The sequence below is a fragment of the Cicer arietinum genome, chromosome 5 (assembly GCF_000331145.2).
Source record: "Cicer arietinum cultivar CDC Frontier isolate Library 1 chromosome 5, Cicar.CDCFrontier_v2.0, whole genome shotgun sequence".
Classification (NCBI taxonomy): domain Eukaryota; kingdom Viridiplantae; phylum Streptophyta; class Magnoliopsida; order Fabales; family Fabaceae; genus Cicer; species Cicer arietinum.
Genome location: NC_021164.2, coordinates 4,727,213 through 4,747,201, shown reverse-complemented (window position 1 = coordinate 4,747,201; position 19,989 = coordinate 4,727,213).

Sequence of the window (19,989 nt, the reverse complement as noted above, 5' to 3'; positions counted from 1 at the left end):
GGGATGAGGTTCGATCTTATGAGTATAAAATAACGTGAGATGAACGGGAATGCTGAAATTCCCAAATGTTCATTCGGGGCTTACTACGTACAGTTGAGCCCTATTGATGAATTATAATTAATTAATAAGATGTGGATGGTAATAGTGAGGACTAAAATATAATTTAGCAACTTGTAGAATTGTCGTGAATTTATTTATATTAAGATTGCATGTTGTCTGATTTTATGAAATCTTCTGTTGATTGTTAATGTCTGAATGATTTGAACTTGAATGTTTTGTTACTTGATTGAATTTATGATATTACTAGAATGTATCACCGATTGAATTCCTTATTATGTGATTGATGAAATTGGATTGTGTATTGTGAGTAGTGTAAACCAAATATTGTGATTTTATTGTGATTGACTGATAAAGATATATGATGACGAATATCGTGAAGTCAAACTGAAACTTAGTGAGTAGTGATGATCGAGTAAGTCTGAGATATGTGTTGTAGATTTGGAGTTAGGATTGTTTTGTCATCATATAGGGAGGGTCTGACAAACCTAGTGATTCGGGGAAGTACAACTGAATGAGCCTGATCGTGGAGGGCTACAGTCGAACTGTAAGGTAAGACTGATAGACCTTGGGGGTACACCTAGTGGGGAATTCCTAAGTGGATTAGTGGGTTATTCCCTAAGGCCGGGAGCTACCGTGCAACACAAGAGTACCCCGACTGTCGCGTATATGTGTCTCGGGTTGAGTTGAGGGGATCTATGAGGACTTGGTCATTCATGAATTGTCTGTCCACTCTTGCAGTGGCATAGTATATGGCCTCCTAACCAAGTACTTCAGAGTAGAATGGTACCAAATGATGAAGTATAGAGTATAGGACATGCATAGCATTTCATCCTTGTCATTATCTTATTGTGAATGAATTTGATAAACCGTTGATATTATACACTTGACTATTTTTGAGGTGGTGATAATTTGATTTCTTGCGTGTCCTCCTCGTGTATTTTATATTGTTACATAATTTCGATACTCACCCTTCGTTGTTTGTGTTTGGCGTTTACGATGGACGCAGACGAGTTGTAAGTTGCAGGTGACGACCAGTACCATAAGGAGAGGCGGAAGCCATCATGTCTTGGAGACCCTTCTTATTATGCATTGTGTTGATGTTATTTTGAGTATTTTTATTTTGGGAATTTCCGCTCTGATAGTGACATCGGGTTGAGACTACATTTGCACTTAATATAACACATAAGTATGTGCACTTCAAAAAAGATTTTGTTGTCTGACATTGTGATTTCAAGTTGTTAAGTTTGATGGAACCTTTGAATTTATTCGACGTGTTCGTGATTATGTGACACTTTTTACCTTAAAAAAAAATGTTTGAAAGTTTATATTTATTTATTTGTTTCGAAATAATTTCATTGGTTAGAAAATAAGGAAATAAAAATAATTTTTTTTGGGGTTTAGGGTGTCGCATCTCTAACTTTTTATTTTTCTTTCCTTTGTTCCACACATAGATTTACTTAACAAATTTCTTGATCATGCAAATGACACCCATCATACTTTATATTCTAAACTATTTGAGATTATGATACAAGAATATGCACAAAATAGTATCCACCATAAACAAATATTACGATACAATTCTTGAAAAAGTACATGTCACATATTAGAAGATCATTAAACATTTATTTCATTCATAAGTGCATGTTTTTTTTAATTTCCATAAGTTGTTTTCACCAAATATAATCTTATTTGAGTTATGTCATGTATTAAGTATGGTACCTCTTTCAACGGAAATTCAAATTTCAACATGTTAAATGAATAATAGAGCATGAGTATAACACATTAAGCAACTTTTATTATTTTAAAAGATGTATTTCAAATTTATCTGCCACATATACCATGCATATTATGGGTATAAAGAACGGGTTAGATGTGTCGTTTATCTGGCCCCAATATTTAATCAGACTAAATTTTAGACCCTAATTTGTCCCTTAACCCAATCAAATCCAATGAGTTGGGGTTCATTAAGGACAAAGATGAAATAAAGACGAGATTGGGTTGGTCCCAAGACGATTTTCCAAATAGTAATCCTTAAACTTTGTTTTTAGAAAAATTAATTAAATATAAAGAAACTCATAATAAGTCACATATGGTTACCACTTACCATTTTATTAGGGAATAGTAACTCATAATATTGTTCAACAAACTATAAAGTACTAAGTTAGTAATTCAATTGACAATTTTTTTAGAGATAGAGAATCAATACTAAGATAAAATAATAACAAAAAATAATCACTTGTCCTTAAAGTAATTTGGGACGGGACCGGTAACCCAATGAGTAACCCGAACCTGATCCTTTTTCTATCTTATCATTGTCTTGTCTTAATTTTTTGGGATCGGATTAGACCTATCTCATTGCTTATTGGCAAAGACGGGTTCGCGGGACGGATCGGATCTTGTAGACCCCCCTAATGCATGTGATGACCATTTTAAAATACAATATCATAATAGTTTAAGTTTTCTTTTTCCTTTTCTAATTTGCATTTTGATGCATATACTGCTTTTTTTTTTTTGAAAATATATATTTCACAATTGTTTCAATTTTTTTTAACTAATATATTTCCTATTTTGGATTACTAACCAATAATATGAATTATGTAAATGCTATAAAAATGTCTTATTAGTTTTGAAAATATATTTTATTTTCATAAATAAATTGAAGTTATCAAACAAATATTGGAGAACATAAGCGGTGGTAATTATCATAAACATATTCCACCGAATTATTTTTTTTAATATTCTAAACAATAATTTATTGATGTAATTAATTTGAGGCTAGCCATATCCCCTTAAATTTATTTACATCAATTAAATAGTGCAAATTTTGTAAAAATATTTTTCTATTAATACTTTGTTTTTTTAAAATTATGTCATTTTTTTAGTTTCACATAAATTAAGAAATATTATCAATGTTGTATAAAAAAGAGAAATTATGAGTTATTTTATAAAACATCGTTCATTAATGATATAGGAAAGATAAATTTAAAAAATTAGAAAAAACAAAGTAATACATAGTAAAAGACTTAATAGCAAAAGAAACATTAATAATTTATTGATACCGTAAAACAATATAATTTGAGGAAAAATTTTTAAACACACACTTATCCATTAATAGTCAGACATAACCAATCAAATATCAAATAATTGTAAGTAATAAAAATAATTATAAAATTCTAATTTGTCAAAAAAGCAAAAGAAACACATCATTGGTTTATCTCTTAACTTCATAGTATATCATTCAACATCCTCAACTCTCACTAAATTGATAGATGAAAATTGAAGTGAGTCTTAATTCCTTTAAACCTATCTTTGATAACATGAGTGACATTGAGTTGAATATCCAAAGAATAAGTTCGAGCTTGATGTAGTTGTTCCAGCTGGTGATGATTTTGAAACTCTGAGATATTAAAATTGAACTTCGAAAGATTTCTTTGGTGAGTTATCGTAAAATGTTATTTGACAGCAAGATATAAATACCTAAAATTTATGTAAATAACGCTACACTAAAACTCATAAATATACAAGTCATGGAGATATAATGATAAAATAAAATTTAATAACTTTATGGTAAAAATTAATATAATAAAAAAATATGTACATTTATATTAATAAATTTAAAATTAATATCCAATCAAGATTTGAGTCTAGCAAATAAGGATACACTCCCACAACGTACCTAACCAAAATTTAAATATAATATTTAAAAGAGATGTCCACGTTTAATGAATAAGAGTATCTCAAATACAATTATTTTTGGTAAAAAAAATATATGAAAAACAAAAAATAATACCAACAACTAATATATTTCATAGTAAGTAAAAAAAAATTATATACACATTATTTTAACTATTAATATTTACATTGAATATATTATTAGAAATAATAAATTATTATATCATTGCAAAGAAACACTGTGAATCAAACATATTTTAATTTTAAATTATAATAAAAAGGAAGAATAACGATATGTTTCTATTAAATAATTGGGCCAGGCCCAAACCTACATACACTCGTATGAACAAGAGACAGCTCGGGTTTTGTACCGTGCACCTCCTACCTGCACTTCCCACCTCCCATTCCCACTGAAAATACCATTTTATCACTGTTGTTATCTATAAAAATTTACCTTCCCTTATTTTTACTCATTTCATTCGAAAGAATCAATTGACCGAATCACATTTTTGCGAAATTTCGAACATTGAAACCTTTGAAACACAAAAGTAAGACTCCCTCGAAAATTTTCAAACTTTCGAAACATAAATTTTCTAAATGTTCGAAAGTTTCTATCAACATGAAACTTTTGAAATGATATTTTTTTCAAGATTTTTCAAACTTTCGGAAGTTCCTACCAACATGAAACTTTCGAAACTTTCTAACCACTTGAAACTTTCAAAACATATGTTTTTCAGAAATATGAAACATTCGAATGTTTCAAATGTTTCAAAACTTTGAACTCATGGAAAGTTTCAAAATAGGTTCGGAAGTTTGACCTTCAACGAAAGTTCGGAATCCAATTTTAAAAATTTGGAACAAATTTGAAAGTTCCGAAATGATTTTTTTTATTTAATTATTTTTCTATTTTTTTATTATTGATATATTGTAGTGCCTAGAAAGACAGGTGTCTATGTTCAAATTATTCGCAACATTGCCCGAAGCGTGAGAGGTGATAGTGGTGATGGAGCAGAGAGAATTCCACCTACTCCATCAAACATACGACGAAATAAAGAAAATCGTCCAATTAGACATCATCGTCGTAAATAGGATGTTTAGGATGATGTCGTTGAGCCTGCACAAATGGAGCAGGCTGAGGAGCAGTATGCTGAGCCTGCACATGATGATGTTGATGATGCTGAGAAGGATCAGCAGCCCATATTCCCTAAAGAACTGATGGTGACATTTTTATTGACACAGTATGAACACCACGTGGCTCAGAGGATATGGGAACGAGAGGTATATTTTAATTAATTAATTTAGAATAAGTATTTATCATATTTAGTATATTTTTTCATTATATTTAATAAATTGTATATTTAAATAAGAATAAATATTTATTGTTATGTTCTTTAATTACTCGCAGGATCAAGGTTTGTTAAAGGTTGTTGCTCATGAATTGAAGCTGAAGAAATTTTCTGAAGTTCATGTACCAGATGTTGTGCAACATTGGATTCGGGAATCTAGGTTGCTACATCTGTCTTCAACTAACCTCACTATGGCTGATGATGGTCTAATATCTACTTTTGTTGAATGGTGACATAGAGAGACTAGCTCATTTCATTTGCCAGTTGGAGAGATGACCATCACACTAGACGCCGCCGCCACTCTTCTTCACATCTCACCTTGTGGTAAATTTTTTGATGCACTTGTGAAAATGAATACTAATAATACTGCAATAGTTGCACATGAGTTCTTAGGTGCAACATGGGAGGAAGCATGTGTTGATGTTAGTTATAATAAGTATGTGCAATATAGACTGCAATGGTTGTGTTATTTATATAGTCGTTTCATTAAAACTAACATGTTTGAGTGGGTGGCTAAAACGTACCTATTCCATTTAGTTGACAACACTATTTTCACCGACAAAATATATATGTGTGTGGAAGCGAAATGTGATAGTGTGATTATTGATTTAAATCGTTGTCGGGACTATTCATGGGGTACTGCTGAATTGGTTGTCCTATATGACAATATGGGAGATGAAGCTGTCTGCGACACTCGACAATTGGGAGGTTACATAACGCTATTACTGGTATATGATTTATATTAAGTTGTGTCATGTATTTAATTATTTATTTATTAAGGTGTATTATTTATTTATTTAATTATTTATTTATTAAGTTGTGTTATTTAATTATTTATTTATTAAGTTGTGTTATTTAATTATTTATTTATTTTTGATGCAGTGCTGGATTTACGAGCACTTTCATAGGATCTGTTAGCGAGGCGATAGAGGAGCGGTTATTGAGTATCTTCCAAGAGCATGTAGGTGGAATACAAAACACGTTGTTGAAGGTGGACTGACGATATATCGACGAAGACTTGATGCTTTGTTGCTCGAGGATGTAGTGTTTAAACCATATGATGATGATCGAGCTAATCATCCGTTTGCATCGACTTCGATGTTCTCTGGATACCTTCGATGTGGTGGAGTCTCAGTCCCATATCTGTTGGAGCGATCTCTCCAACAATTTGGTCATACTCATGGATTGAAGCTGAAGAAGTTTGCTGAAGTTCATGTGCCAGATGTTATACAACATTGGATACGGGAATCTAGGCTGCTACATTTGTTTTTAGCTTACCACACTATGGCTGATGATGGTCTAATATCTGTTTTTGTTGAAAGTTGACATAGAGATACTAGCTCGTTTCATTTTCCAGTTGGAGAGATGACCATCACGCTAGACGACGTCGCCACTCTTCTTCACATTTCACCCCTTGGTAAATTTTTTTGATGCACCTGTGAATATGAATACTAATAATGTTGCAAAAGCTGCACATGAGTTCTTAGGTGCAACATGGGAGAAAGCATGTGCTGAGAATATTTATAATAAATGTGCGCAATATAGATTGCAATGGTTGCGTTATTTATATATTCGTTACATTCAAACTAACATGTTTGAGTGTGTGGCTAGAATGTACCTAGTTCATTTAGTTGACAACACTTTTACCGACAAAACAGATACGCGTGTGGAGGCTAAATATGTTTTTTTATTGATTTAAATCGTTGTCGGGACTATTTGTGGGGTACTGCTGAATTGATTGTCCTATATGATAATCTGGGAGATAGAGTTGTCCACGACACTCAACAGTTGGGAGGTCACATGACCGTATTACAGATATATGATTTATATTAAGCTATGTCATTTATTTAATTATTTATTTATTAAGTCGTGTTATTTATATATTTAATTATTTATTTATTAAGTTGTGTTATTTATATATTTATTTATTTATTTATTAAGTTGTGTTATTTATATATTTAATTATTTAATTATTTATTTATTAAGTTGTGTTATTATTTATTTTTGATGCAGTGTTGGATTTACGAGCACTTTCCTAGGATCTGTAAGCAGGGCAATAGAGGAGCGTTTCCTACACATCTTCCAAGAGCATGTAGGTGGACTGCAAAACACACTGTTGAAGGTTGACTGATGACATATCGACGAAGACTTGATGCTTTGTTGCTCGAGGATGTAGTGTCTACACTATATGATGATAATCGAGCTAATCATCTATTTACATCGACTTTGATGTTTCTCTGGATACCTTTGATGTCTCTGCTGGAGCGATGTCTCTGACAATTTGGTTATATTCAGTGCATTTCATGTGACGTTCCTCGGGTGTCGAACAATAGATTGGGAGTGGAAGACTACTATGAGAGCATCTGTAGCGGTCTTTCAGAGTCTGTATCCTGTAGCAACTTTTCTTGGAGAGGCCATTGCAGACTACTATGCATGGTACTTAAATGTTTCACATCCTATGATCCATCAACCTATTGTTGTTGCACCATCGAATCCACCTATTGTTGATGCACCTTCAAGTCCACTTACTACTACACATGGTCCATCATCTTCTATCCATGTTGGTCCATCATCGGCACGAGACTGTAGAGCAACTGAGCTTGTACGTAAGGCCATAGAATGGTAGCTCCATTTGGTGAAGTTCATGACATATTAAGTGAGTTAGACCGCATGTTCCCGAACGATGATTAGTGATTGTGTTATGTATGATAAATAGTAAACATGAATTTCTATTTTAATATTTTGTGTTATTTATGAATTTTTATTTTGAGTTAGTATGCATGTTCAACTTTAACTCATTACCAAAAAATACATTCATTCTAATAATTAAATGATAAAATGTTCAAACATATTTTCTAATCATGTTGCTATCACGTAACCCAAGTCTGGTATAGTCATCCACTTATCTTTTTCTTGACCACCCAATCTTGAAATTTTCAATGAGTTCCGCACTAATTGAACATTGTCATCGAAAACATTGGAATAAAGGTCTTGATTTAGATTGATCTCTCTATCAAATTATGTTCAAACAAAAGGCCAAGAATCTTCAGTCCAACCTAACAATGCTCCAACTGCGCGAAACCCACAATTTCCATCAGGCACAACATCTATTATGTCCTCAATATACTGATGTATAAAAGTAGGAAATGTATCTTATATGATTGCCATGCAGTTTCTTGAGATGATTGCCTTGCAGAATATTGAGCTGATTGATTTGAAGAATGTTGAGATGGTTGCTTTGCAGATTCTAGAGAGGCATCAACATACTCCCAATATAAAGGATCAAAAGGAGTATCAAATTCTTTTTTCTTTTTACTAGCTCCTTTGATTTTCACCTTATCAGGTGGTGCAATTATTGATGTTGTATGTGGAAATACAAGTTCACGCACATTTTCTCTCAATATCCTTTTAAAGGCGCAAACACGAGAAGGGGGAGTTGAATTGTGTTCGTCAAATTTAACAACTTTTTGATAATTTATAAATAATTAAAAAATTAGTTTAGTTTTGGAGACTTATTTGGAGTAGAAGCAAATAGATTTAGAGGCAGCAAGCAATGAAAGCATAAATAATTTGTCACGTAGATTTATCTTGGTTCACCACTAACTTGGCAACATCCAATCCCCTCATTCAGAAGACTTTAATCTTAAAAAGCACATGACCCTCCAAGTAAGTCTTCCTAAACAGCCTGACAACCCCAGACTTTTGAAGAACTAACCACCTTGACCCTACAAGCCAAATCGTCTCCTAACAATATGACAACCCCAGATTGAAGAAGGAACTAAACCACTATCTGGTTGAATACTAAAGATTGGAACATGAGTAGTTGCTTCTAACAAAGCTGATAATAATAATAACTCTCACATTATAAGAAAATAACACTCATAAAATATTTCTAACCTAAACAAGTGTTTCTCTCTTTGAACTCTAAGATGAATTGAGAACTTTGAGCTTGAGTTCTTCTACTCTTTTATCTTTTTCGATGTTTTACTCTATCAGCCTTGAGTGTCTATTTATAGTGAAAATTTGGACTTCAATTTGGTCCTTGTTTAAATCTGAATTGTATCTTGTTTAGATTGAGTTTGTAATTTCTCCATACTGATTTTGTTTCTATTTTGTGTAGATTGAATTTGTAAATTCTTCAAATAAAATCATCTTCAAATCTTCATCAAATGTTGATAAAATCTTCATCAAATATTGATCAAATCTTCTTCAAATGTTGACCATATTTTGTTTTCAACTTGGTCAAAGATTTTCTTCAATTATGAATATGAATCAAATCTTATTTTAGATTTTGATTCAATTATAAATTTAAATCAAATCTTATTTTAGATTTTCTTCAATTATCTTCAATTATAAATTTGAATCAAATCTTGTTTTAGATTTTCTTCAAAAACATTAATCTTCTTTCATACTCTTTGAAATCAAATATATTGTTCTCATAAAATACTTTTCTTAACATCAAAACTCTAAATGTAAAACCAACTTGGTTCCAACACCTTTGACCAACAATATCTTGTTTCTTCATGTATACTTTCATTGCTTCCACCTCTTTTGAAAAGACATATTCTGATAAAGATTCTTCATCCTTCAATTCATGCTCAATGCTTAATTTTCTCCAAAAAAACATGAATGCTATCTAAAGGGATAACATTACCAGATATCTGCAAATTTGCTAACTCACAAGCACATGGTAATCCAGGAGTTGTTCTGATTTAGAAACCACATTTTATTTTGTCAGTACCTACAATTTTCAGCCTCTTTAACTGTTTGTCAATTTTTTTAAAAACATTTCCTTGAGATATAGTGATGTAGACTTTGAAAAAATGGTACATTATACCCGTGCTCAACATCAAGGATGGTTTTCTGAAAAGACGATTTAATGATACATACTTGGTTCTTCAACATCATATTCACATCATCCCAACTTTTACACAAGTCACTAAAACTAGTTCGCAACATGTTTTTCAATATCTAATGAGCAGACTCAACTCTACAAATAAATTAAATAAGACAAATTAAAACAAATCACATAAATTAGTAAATCATATTTACTTAAACAAAATAAATCATAATTTAAAAATACATGTTAGATGTTGTGTTCCCCAAATGCATCACTCTATTGGTCCAAGTCATAACTAATTTTTCTTTGTAAGGTGTCAACCATGAATCTATGACATAATCAACAAAAAGGATAATATCAGCACAAACTAGCTCAAAGTGTTACAAGTGATGATCATACTCCTCCACACTAGTCGAAGATACAATTTTTTTCCATAAATACATTACTTCATATTGTCTGTCATTTTTCACATATTGTTTGCATCTTGCCCCAACATTTTTTTCAATATAAAAATGATATAGCAAATGAACTAAAGTAGGAAACACAACACTAATAGCATTCATCATGGCAAGATCTCTATCATTCACAAAAACTTTAGAACATTAAATTTTCAGAGACGAACAACTGTCTTACCTTTTTAAATGCCCAGATGAAGTTATCTTATCTCTCTTATTCCAAGTAAGCAAACCCAACCGAAAATATCAAACTAGTAGATGTAACACCGGCAATTTCAAGTAATGGTAACAAATATCTATATGTTTTGTATGTGCTATCACATATCAAAACAAAATGAAACGTGTTTAACAACTTTATACAATCAATATGCGTCCAAAATATATCTCTAAGAACATCTGAATACTTTCGTCTTCTAGTCCAATGCACATAATTTTCTTTTTGTATTAACTTCAACAGATACTCTATTTCTGTGTACGAACCTCACAACGATGATACCTAATTTCAAAAAGTATACTAAATTTAATTATTAATAATATTATAAATCCATTTTTTAAAAGATATTTTTTTATTATTTCTAAAATATTTATTTACATTTCGAAAATTTCATATTAATTGAAACTATTGAATTTTTTGAAATTTTCGAAATTGGATTACTTCGAAATTTTCAAAGATTCGAACATTTTGATGTTTTTCTGGAAATTTATGTTTCGAATGTTTTGAACTTATGGAAACCTTCAAAAATCTGAGAATTTGTATTTTGAAGATTTCAAATTGATCAAAAGTTTCGAAATTGTTGATGAATTCTGAAAAATTACATTTTGAAGGTTTCAGATTTCTCAAAACTTAAAAACTTTCAAAAAATCCTCGAAAAATATGTTTCGAAAATTTCATATTAATCAAAAGTTTCAAAAATGTCAAAAAAAAAAATCACTTTTTTATATTTTGAAAGTTTGAAATTATTTGAATGATAAGATAGATTTTGTAATTTTCAAAAGATTGGGTGAATAATGGAGTGGTAAATTTTGTTGAGTGTTTTATAGATAGTAAAAAAGGATAAAATAGTAATTTCAACGGGAATAAAGGGTGGGAAGTGCAGGTGGAAGGTGCACGGTACAATTCTCGGCTAGCACACATCACAATATACAACTAGTGATGTTAATAAAAAAAATATATCTTTTTTGTGAAAGTTCCATACAAATTGTAGATAAAATTTATAGCGTGTCAACCAAGGAGATTCAGTTATAAGCGTGTCAACCAAGTAGATACATTTTTAACTAGTTATAAGCGTGTCAACCAAGGAGATTCAGTTTTAAAAAAATATTTATACTAGATACAATTTTACTTTGAATGAGTCCAATCTTACGTTAATATCAAATTAAAATTCTCTACTTGAATTTAACTAATCAAAGCATTTTATTAAACTGAAACGAAGGGATTTAATTTAAAGGGATATGTTTTTTTTTTAAATGAATATTTTGATATGAATAATTGGGAGTATTTGAAGGGATATAGTTTTTTTTTATAATTATTATATGATTTGATCTCAAACAATTTAATACCGAATCTTAATCCATGTAAATATTATTTAATGGGATATGATTACCAAATCTTAATCCGAGATATTAATTATTTATTGGATAAGATTTGATCACAAACAAAATAATAGTTTGATTTCATATCCCAATCGTACCTTGTTCTATATATATATATTAGTTGTTGAATATTTCATTACTCTTCACTTTATCAAACAAGTGTTACACAAGTTTCTTTCCTATATATATAGTGTGAATTATTCGTTCTCTCCTTTTTTGTGGTTCAATTGTTGTTGTTATCAAAATGAGTGTTTATGTTATGCATCCTGAAGTTTGTTTCATTAACAAACCATCTCGAAAAACCACAATATCTCGTCCTCCCAATATGAAACGTTGCAATCCTAACACCAAATATCCACATTGGAACTGTCACAAAAGCCAAAAGCAACGGGTCCAATCCGTCACAAAAACGAAGCATTCAAAAGATGAATTTTACGCCGGATCTACTATTTTCTTGGAGTCTCCATCTCCTAGCTCCGTTCCATTACCAAATTTCGTTATAAGAAGATCGTAGCAATTAATTACCCAAGGTAACAACGAGAATTCAAACACATGATTAGAAATCTAATGTTGTAATATCAACCATAATATTTAAATTTAAGTTGTATAAAATTTGAAATATTAATACAAAGGAGTCCGAGATAAAATACAAATGGTCGAACGACTTGTATTCATTGTTTATGTTTTTTTTTATATATATCTTTTATACTTTTGATGTAAAATTGTTTTTATAACAATGATTCATAACTGATTTTATTCTGAAAATCTTTCTTAATCTCACATGTGCTTGTAATGTTAGAAAAAAAATATAATTTTTAATTTTTTATGTTATTTGATTGTTATATTAATTGAGTAAAAATTATTGTATACTTGTTTGAATGAAACTGATTTAATTCATGGCATTATAAAGATTCAGTAGTAATAAAATGTGGAATATAATTAAAAACTAGATGTATATCCACGCATTTCGTAGGTTTAAATGCGAAATTAATTTTTTTTTAATTGTGTTGTGATTTAAAAGTGTTAATTTTGAGTAAAAAATCGTCTTTTAAATAGATATATTGTTAAATATCTAGAACTAAGATATAGTGAAATAATTAATTATTTATCAATGTATTTTATTGAGAGATTGAAAAGTTCAAAATTGAAAAAATTGTTTACAAAAGTAAATTAATGCTCGAAAACATTAAAGTTTTAACAAATTGGGTTATGACAATGAAATATATTCCATAATCTTATTTAATGTGTCTATGAGTGTACAAATTGTAGAAATTTTATTTGCATTGTTATCTATACAATATAATAAAGTAAACATATAATTTGGCTAGTTTGACACGTGTCGGTTAAATAGAGTGTTATGAAGATATCAAATTTCTATTAATAGAAATAATATCTCATTGTGCATTTTTTTTTAAAAAAAAATTAAACTTCTATTACATCACGACTTTATACATGATGCGTCCGTTGAGAAGTTAGAGCATCTCCAACGGTAGCCAAATGAGTTCGTCCGCCAGCGTGTAATCACTTAACTTCCAGTTTTTTGTAAGTTCACTGTTGGAGTTGTGCCAAGGTGTAATCACGGTACTGTCAGGAAGAAACGATGCTTCATAACAGTTATATTTTTTTTTTCTTCTTTTTTCTATCTACTTTCACAATTTAATAATAATATAATTATAACCGCTACCTTTTATTAATTTATTAATAATAATAAATTTATCTTTTTTTATTAATTTATAGCCGTTAACTTTTTTTTAATTTATTAATAATAATAAAAATAATATATAGCTGTTAACTTTTTTTAAAATTAATTTTTTATTTTAAATTAATTTTTTTATTTTAATTTTAAATTAAAATAGTGTATAATAATATTAATTGGAATATTTAAATTAATATTTTAAGTTATAGTAAAATTGAATATAAATAAAATATTAATGTATAAATTAAAGTTATGGGATATAATATGGTTTTTTAAAAGTTAAACAGTAAAAAAATAAATGAGTTGATTTAGAGTGATGTGGCATAGTAGAACCTATTTAAATGGATCATGTTGAGTTCACCGTTGGAGCAAAAAAGGAATGAGTTGCTTCAAGATGATGTGACGCAGTAGACTCCATTTAATGAACCCATATTGAGTTCACCATTGGAGATGCTCTTAGTGGCCAATTAAAAACAAAAGAATGAATTAAAAATAAAATACAATACAGGACTTACATTTCACGTTGAGAATTTAGTGGCCAATTAAAAAATAAGAAAAATAACAACAAAATACAATCAATTACGACTTGACAGTTTTTTGAAAGTAATGTATACAATATAATAAAACAAACATAATACTTTGGCAAGATTGACACGTGTCAGTTAAAAAAAGTGTTAGTCAAATATAAAGTTTCTATTATAAAGTTTCTATTAATAGAAATAACCATTATTGAATTAAATTTAAAATACAATCAATTACATTTTAGACAATTTTTTGAAAGTAATGGTTAATAGAAATAACAACATCATCGTGCACATTTTTTTTATAAGAAAAAAATAAAACTTCTATTGAGTCCGTTGAGAATTTAGTGGTCAATTAAAAAATATAATCAATTACACACGACTTGACAGTTTCTTTCTTTGTAAGTAATCGTTTAATCGTAATCACCACTTCAAATTAATTTAATTAAAAAATTTATTTTATTTTACGAGAATTCTTTTAGTGCATTCAGATTTTTTTTCTTGATTCGCCGTCCTCTATAAATCGTCTCTCTTCAATAATCTCCTATTTTTGGTGTCTTCCTTATAAATATCATTCATATATTATCGTGTATACACAATTCCCTTTTTCATTTTTTCTTTACCATTTGTTATTCATCTTTGTTTTTATATTTCTCTGAAAAAAAAAAAAACTAGAATTTTCTCTTTCAATTTCTCCAAAGAAGGAGTCATGAAATTTGATTGTTAGAACTGTGCAACTACGATTTTTGTCTGATAAAATTTGTGAGGGAGTTGTGTACAATTTCTGTTCTCTTGGTGTTACGTCTAACTTTGAAGCATGTGGAACAATCAAACACTCATTCAAAATTCGCTAAATTTATCCATTCAGAATGTTTAATTAAAAATCTCATGTCTCTATTTTGCTATATATTATGTTTATTTTGTTATGTTTCTAAATTTTGTCTAACAAATTGTATGTATATATATATCTCTATCCTCTGACATTTATTTGTAAGATTTGTCCTACTAACTGCGATTCTAAATTCCCTACTAAATAGTTGTTGTCAATCCTAATAATTGTGATTCTAAGTTCTCTACTAAATAAAGCTTATACAGAGTTATATTGAATCTACAGTTAACACAAACACGAACTTTTACCTATGAATACAACCAACTTAATTTCTAGAATATTAGAATATTAATTAGAAAAACAATAATATTAGAATATTAATGAGAAAAATAATAATTTATAGGAATTAAAAAAAAAATACAATTCAATTCAACAATTTTTGGAAGTAATCTTCAAACACTACTTTATTACATTATGTCACGATTTGACCATGTGATACTTCTGTAAAACTGATCTTTCAAACACTACTATTTTCAATAGTTATATTTTAATTTTACTAATATACTATACATTTTATCTTCTAAATCTATTATTAAATGTCATGCAAATTCAAAGGATTCATGAAGACTAACATGCAAATTCAAACATAAAAGATATAAAAGATAATCATAATTTTTATTATGTGTATTGTAATTTTGTTTTTGTAATGGGAAGATTATTTTTCTTTAGTATTTTATAACGAGTAATACCGAAATGAAAGATATTTTGCCACTTGATACAGCAAAATTTATATGAATTCTAAAATGTCATGTATTTCATATAAGTAACATACTATGTTGAATAATAAAAATAAAAATTAATTATTAAGTTACTTACTCATAATTTACTTAATTTATATATGTCCATGTACATTATTTTAAAAATTCTTATATCATCTAATCTAATTATTTAATTTTTCAATAATCATTATTTTTATTTGTTTAAAATTAAAAGTATTGTTTTATAATAAGTTTTTTGGAAAGAAAAAAGATTATTTGGAGAATTAAAAAATAAGGCATCATCGTTGAGATTAAAGATCGAGTCATGCTTTTAATTGGTGACATTGACGATGTAAAAAAGGATTTTTTTAATTGACAATGTAAAAAAGAATTTTTTAATTTAGTTTATGATTACATTTTTTTATTATTTTTTTTTTTTTTGAAATTTTTTTTTTTTAAAGTCAACTTATATATTTAATGTCAATGTCAATAAAATTTATGAGAATTGATATATATAAATTAATATAATAATTTATTTATCAAGATCGTAAGTTATTTTCGTGCGACGCACGAGTTATACACTAGTATATTTAATAGTATTAAACAAATTTTAAGTTTTAGTTCATTATACTAAAATAGAAAGTCAGAAAAACGGAGACTGATTATCAATCTGGATAGTCTAAAGAATGTTCTGGTTAAGCATTATATATTGTTCTTGGTTTTGAAGGCTTTAATAGAAGCAGTTCTAGCTAATTCAGTTACAACAAACTTAATCAACTTCTAACCATATTTATACACTAGTATATTTAATAGTATTAAACAAATTTTAAGTTTTAGTTCATTATACTAAAATATACACAATGAAATGGAAATAAAAATTAACACCCATAAAAATAAATTAGTAGAGTTATTTAAGTGTTATGTGTTTGCTTAAATTTCTTCTGGCGCCCCTTAGCTTACTAATCAAACTACATTCAACATAGTAAATAATTTACATATAGATTTTATTTTCGTCTTAGAGTAGTACCTTCTAGCATATGTGGTATAACGAAGATGCCTTTATGGTTTTGACCACAATCAATGTCCAATGACAATCATTTGGATGTTGAGTCCACCAATTTTTGAGTTACTTAAACCGCATCTACATTTACACAACAATTAATCGATACAATATATACTTTATAGTTGTTGGAACATGTTGCATATTTTAGAGTAATTGAAATTGAGAAGAAAAACAGAAAGTCAGAAAAACGGAGACTGATTATCAATCTGGATAGTCTAAAGAATGTTCTGGTTAAGCATTATATATTGTTCTTGGTTTTGAAGGCTTTAATAGAAGCAGTTCTAGCTAATTCAGTTACAACAAACTTAATCAACTTCTAACCATAATCTAACTAATTGCTTACTATATTATAACTAACTAATTACAAATCAATTTGAATTACATTTAACATGCTCCCTAATTCAAAGTGATTCAATTTGATGTTAATCCAAGTTTGATCCTCGTCTCTTGGAACTTCACTCTCTTCAAACTTTTGGTTAAGATGTCAGCCTTTTGATCATTTATATTGCAGTGTTCCAGCTTTATCTTGCCCTTCATTACTTGATCCCTTAGGAAATGGAATCTCGTTTTTATGTGCTTGCTTCTTCCATGAACACTTGGATGTCTTGCTAGATCTATAGCTGGTTTATCATCTATCTTCATCTTCATTGCATCATTGCTTCTCAGTCCCAGTTCTGCCATTAACTCTGCCAGCCACAAAGCTTGACATGCTCCCATAGATGCAGCCACATATTCAGCTTCACATGTGGACAATGCTATTATGCTTTGCTTCTTTTAACACCATGAGATGGGTGAGTTATTGATGGTAAATACTTAGCCCATGGTACTCTTTCTATCGTCCATATCTCCACACCAATCAGCATCAGTGAAGCCAATAAGTTTAGCTTCCTCTTCATCCAGTTTTGTGGAATGCAACAAACCAAGCTCAATGGTCTCCTTTATGTATCTCAAGATCCTTTGTGTTGTCATGTAGTGTGATGTCCTAAGCTTCTCCATGTACCTACTAATCAGCCCAACACTATATGAGATATTTGGCCTAGTGTTGCACAAGTACCTCAAGGATCCTACAATTTGCTTGAAAGTTGTAGGATCAATCAACTCATCATTGTCCTCTTTGGAAAGCACCAGCCCTGATTCTAATGGGGTGTTGCTTCCATTGCAATCTTGCATTTTAAACCTTTTTAATACATCACTTGCATATTTTTTTGATGCATACAAATTCCATTTTTCCTGGTTTCAAACTCAATACCAAGGAAATATGCCAGCATGCCTAAATCAGTCATCTCAAATTCCTTCTCCATTCTGAATTTGAACTCACTGATTTTCACTTCATCATTGCCAGTTAGCAGTAAATCATCAACATAAAGGCAGATCAACAGTGCAGGTGCTGCTACTTTCTTCTTGACATAAACTCCATGCTCATTCACACACTTTTCAAATTGCTGCTCTATGAGGAATATGTCAATCCTCTTGTTCCAAGCCCTAGGAGCTTGCTTCAGACCATATAAGGCTTTCTTCAATTTGTATACATGATATTCTTTACCTTTTTTCACATATCTAGGGGGCTGCTTCACATACACCTCTTCATCTAATGATCCATTGAGGAAGGTTGATTTAACATCCAACTGATGCATAGACCAACCTTTGTAGCAAGCCATTGATACTACATCCTTATTGTTTCAATTCTAGCTACTGAGGCAAATACCTTATCATAGTCCAACCCATGTTTTTGCAAAAATCCATTTGCTACAAGTATGGCCTTGTACTTGGCAACCTGCCCATCAGGTTTCAATTTTAGTTTATAGACCCTTTTCACATCAATTGGTCCCTTGTTCACTAGTAGGTTCATCACAGGTTCAAAAGCTGGCTAGCTCTTGTAGATCTCCTCACAGGTTCAAAAGCTGGCTGATTTGCTACCTCTGCTGGCTGGTCCTAAACAGTTCAACTGCTACTGCACTACTGACTGGTCTGGTTGGTATGCCTGGTTGGTATGCATGGGCTGGCTACATTCATTGTCAAGTCCCAACCTCTTGATTCATCCACTAGTATGTCTCTGCTTATCACCACCTTGTTCTTGTTTGGATCATACAACTTGTAAGCCCTAGTGGCATCATAACCCAACAACACCATTTGTCCAACTCTGTCATCAAGTTTCTTCTTGTTTTGAGCTGGTACATGCTTGAAGCACAATGAGCCAAAACTCTGAAGTGATTCATAGCTGGCTTTCTTCCAGTCTAAGCTTCTTCAGCCGTCCTTGTGCCCAATATCTTGGTTAGACACCTATTCAAAATGTATATTGCAGTTGATACTGCTTCCCCCTAGAATCTACGAGGCATGTTCTTCCCCTTCAACATGCTCCTGTCCATGTTCACTATAGTTATGTTTCTCCTTTCAGCAGTGCCATTATGTTGGGAAGTGTATGGTGCAGTCACTTCATGCAATATCCCTTCCTTTTCACAAAAATCATGGAATTCATGAGAATTATATTCTCTTCCTCCATTTGTCCTGATGATTTTTATACTAGAACCACTTTTTTTTTCAGCCATTCTCTTGAATTTTTTAAGTATCTCAAGCATTTCATTCTTTCTTTTGATTAGATATATCCATATTTTCTTTGTAAATTCATCAATGAATGATACAAAGTAGCAGTTACCTCCTTCTGACATTTCTTCAAATGGACCACAAACATCAGAAAAAATTACCTCCATCGTTCTTGAGGATCTAGTTGGTAATTCTGATTTAAATGAATTCTTATGTTACTTGGCTTGACAACATTCTTCACATATCTCCTTTGGCACTTGAATTTATGGAACTCCTATCACCATATCACTATTATACGACATTTGAAGACTTCAAAAATTTAGACGTCCAAACCTTTGGTGCCATAGCCAGTTTTCCCTCCCGATTTCTACAGCAAGATACTGATTTTCATTGATCTGGATTTCAATCTTGAAGGTTCTGTTCTTGGACAATGGTGCCTGCAAGATAAGCCTCTTTACATTATCAAACATCTTCATTTGTCCATTCTCCATACTCATAGAGTATCCCTTCTCCAGTAATTGTCCAAGGCTTAACATGTTCTTCATATTTGGCATATACAACACATCACATATGAAAGATTGTTTGCCATCCCTTCTTTGAATCAAGATCTTGCCA